The sequence below is a fragment of the Macrobrachium nipponense genome, chromosome 13, assembly GCF_015104395.2.
Source record: "Macrobrachium nipponense isolate FS-2020 chromosome 13, ASM1510439v2, whole genome shotgun sequence".
Classification (NCBI taxonomy): domain Eukaryota; kingdom Metazoa; phylum Arthropoda; class Malacostraca; order Decapoda; family Palaemonidae; genus Macrobrachium; species Macrobrachium nipponense.
Window position 1 is genome coordinate 29,063,690 of NC_087206.1, and position 3,948 is coordinate 29,067,637.

The window sequence follows — 3,948 nt, forward strand, 5'->3', positions numbered from 1 at the left end:
ATATATATATTATATATATATATATATATATATATATATATATATATAGAATAAGATTGGATATTTTCATTAGCTTAATAATATGATCATACTTCCAAATAATGGTTTCCATTGTCAATTGTTCTAATAACTACCCTTCGACAGTTTCGAAAAGTTTTATCAGTATTGCGATTTTTTCTTTTTCTCGCCGATTTTGACCTAAAATCTTAGATAGGTAAGTTGCTGGTAGGTGATTGTTTTCCCTAAATATGTCTGATGTTCGCCTAGTTTATTCAAAGTGCTAGGTTAACTTAAACGCTAACATTTTTAATAATATTTCCATGTCTTGTAGATATTTTCTCATCTTTATTTCAAGGGCGAATTTTTTTTTATGAAACATTGTAGGTAGATAGATGTGTTTTTCGATTGTTCCCCTAAGATATTTTGACCTTGGCTTTTTTTTAGAGGTCGCAGGTGAATTTAAACGTCAGAGTTTGCTTTTTCGAAGACAGATGAAACTTAGTTACTAGTTATCATGAGAATGTTAATCACTTTTCCAGAATATTTTCCACATTGGCATGTTTTGCAAGAACACAGGTCTAGGTAAAGGGTAAATCTATGTACAAATGCAATTGTATGATGAAATATCGGCATCGAGTAGTCGTATCCGTTCGTCAGAACAGATACTGTTGAGTTATTATTATTATTATTAAATATTGTTATTATTGTTATTATAACCAGATACTGTTGCTGTGTATTTAACATTATTATTATTCACAAGTGTGCAGGATAAAAAGACTCCCAAGAAGTCGAATGCTTATGATTTATAGGCAAAACTTAAACTGTTAAGCTCTTCTTTTTTTATTTTCTAAGGGACGTTTACCGCATTATTATTATTGTAATATATAATCGTATGCGATGTAAAAATAATACAGCGCCTAGAGAATAAAATACTGGTAAAAAATTGAAAGTAAATAAGTGTGTATAAAAAACATTGAATCCTGAATCGCTGCAATATAATCAATCTTGACAGTAGCAAGAATCTTCCATCCCCTGTGAAGAAGAGGAAGAAGTCAGCTAGAAACTCCCAATTACCTAAACAGCCGTAACGAAGATTGAGTGACAACTCTGTCGGTTGTTTCCCCCTTTCGCGGAAGTCCGGTGACGTCATCGTGTTCCGCTTTGCTCTGCTAGCCATGGCGCCACCCTTCCTTCCTCCTTCTTTCTGCTTCTCTCGGAACTAACGAAGCGACGCTTCCGCCATAGTAAAGCTAAGAAGCTCTATAATTGGGCTAGAGTTTCCTGAACATTAACCCTGCGGGAGTGTTCCGCGTATCCGAAATGCTATTAAGAATAAATTTGGTCATAAAAGTTGTATGGAGTCTCTCTCTCTCTCTCTCTCTCTCTCTCTCTCTCTCTCTCTCTCTCTCTCCGTTTATTTGTTAACGTTTCTTGTGGATGATGTAGTTAGATGGAAAGATTTTTATTAATTAAGAGTAATAAGGTCTCTCCAAGACCTCTTATACAGTAGGTCATTTTCAATTCCGAAGTACGGACAGATTTGTATCATCTTGCTTCCAAATAATACCTTAACAATTTTTGTGTCGATATCGCAGTTGACGTTTAAATTATCAGATGGATAGGTAAAGTAAGAGGAATAGAAACAGTTCGGGTGTGCGTCAATAGCCATTTTAAAGAATGTAAGTGAGGTAGAATACGGATTTCATATTTAAAGATAAAAGAGACAAGAACGGATTGGGGAACTCATGAGCACCAACCTTAGGCATATGAGACACGAAATGGCCTAATGACTATATTATCAAAGTGGGGAAAGTAATGCAAAGGAAACCCATATCGCTGAAGAGGAGATATATATGTGTGTGTGTGTGTGTGCGTAATTCAAGTTTCCTTTACAGGCGAGAGGTTATTGTAAGCCCCCTCATTAAAGCCCCCACTAATCCAATTACTGTGGAAGTTACCCGCCGGGTATTTCGCCATGCATGAAAGCATAACGGCGATGTGATTCCTCTCATCTCTTCGTAAGAGGCAATAATAATGAGCACTGCTATGCCTCTTGCTAGTAATAAGATTTTGGTTTCATGCATTCCGGATTACCAGGAACGAGAGGATGAGGTTGTGCTGGGAATCGTCGTCCTTCTCTTGTCTTGAAGTGATTTATATATTCTTGATTTTTTCTTTTAGGTCTAGTGCCTTCAGACGATAGTGGTAGGCATGCAAATGCAGATATATATTCGACTCTCCATACAAACGCACACATGCTTACATACACACATACATAACGCACACACACACACATATATATATATATATATATATATATATATATATATATATATATATATATATATATATATATATATGCAGAGATGATGTAATGTAAATAAAAGTGTCGCACATTATAGCAGTTAAATCTCGCTTAATGAGACCCAGAGGTTGCATTTAAGAACTGTGTTCTTGCGTGGATAAATATCAAGACCATTTAGATGCTCGAAACTATCACTGTGATCTTAATGATAGTTGGTAGCAAACAAAGTGGAAATATACTGTTGGGTAAAAGTGAAATAAAGATAAATGAATCCCTTCATCCTACGATCGTGGAAGCCATAAAGGATTTAAGCATAATGCAATGAGTTTCCTGCTTTGTAATTTCAATGAGGGAATTGCTCGGATTAGTAAGTGAACAATATACGCTGGCTTTTTTTTTTCCTCTCCTGATGCAGAAGCCTTTAAGTCGGTCGTCTTCTAATGTCCTTATCTATTCCTGGCCTGATGAAAACAATGAATAGGATAGGCTAGGAAATGGAGTGGGGCTGTCCCTTGTAGGAAGTGATAGACCCGTCTCTTCATCCGCCTCTCGAAACCAGGAGGATTACAAGTCTGGAAAATGGAGCGAGAGTGAATTCCAAAGCAACCCCCACCCAGAACTATCAGACATCTTGCTTTCCTTCATCTCTCCTCGTTCAAAAAAATCGAGAAAACAACACCCATTTGAAGCCACACGGTGTATCAGAATTTCCATGTCAGCAAATGGAAAATAATCTCTGTTAATTTAAAGATTTTTGCTCTTTTCTTCAACTCTCCTACAATTACTGCTTTCTTCCGTAGAACTCCTCATTCATATCTCCTTCTCCTTCAATGAATCGTTTTCTCGGAAATGTTTTCCTTTCGGGGATTAATTGTCAGACTTTGGCTATAAGGACTACGAGCCGGAGGGTTTGTAGAAAATTATGGGCCTTATATAGTTAGATCTTACAGATAGTGCAATTAGTTCCTCAAATCTTTTCTGTAGTTCTTCAGATATGTTGGTGTTAAACTGGTTTGGAAGTTATTAAATAAACTTTCAGACATTTAAAGATTTTTCCAGTGTAAGGGATAATTACCTCAAGTTTTTAAGTGAAATTTCGCTCAAGGACTTCTGGGTTTGTTTATAATATCATATGATTATTTGTATTTTGATAAGTTTGTAGTTGTTATAGGAATTACGAGACTCAGTTTCATTCAGATGTCTTTTATTTTCTCAAGACTGCAAAAGGAATTCGAGGGAGAGACCTCAACTTTGCGCAGTTATATATTTTGTTTTAGAAAAGTTCGTTTGCTGCTTTCCTATTCCCTTATGATGAGCATGAGGCTTTGTATTTTACTTTCATGTCAGTTTCATTCATGTATGAATAATATAAGTATATCTTAGTTTTACCAGACCACTGAGCTGATTAACAGCTCTCCTAGGGCTGGCCCGAAGGATTAGATATTTTTACGTGACTAGGAACCAATTGGTTACTTAGCAACGGGACCTACAGCTTGTTGTGGGATCCGAACCACATTGAGCCGAGAATCGAACTCATGTATGAATAATAATTGTAACTTGACTTCGTTCAACCCTTCAACTGGCCCTCGTGATGCAATTTTTATTTCATTTTTTCATACCCATCGATCTGCCCCGTATGACAT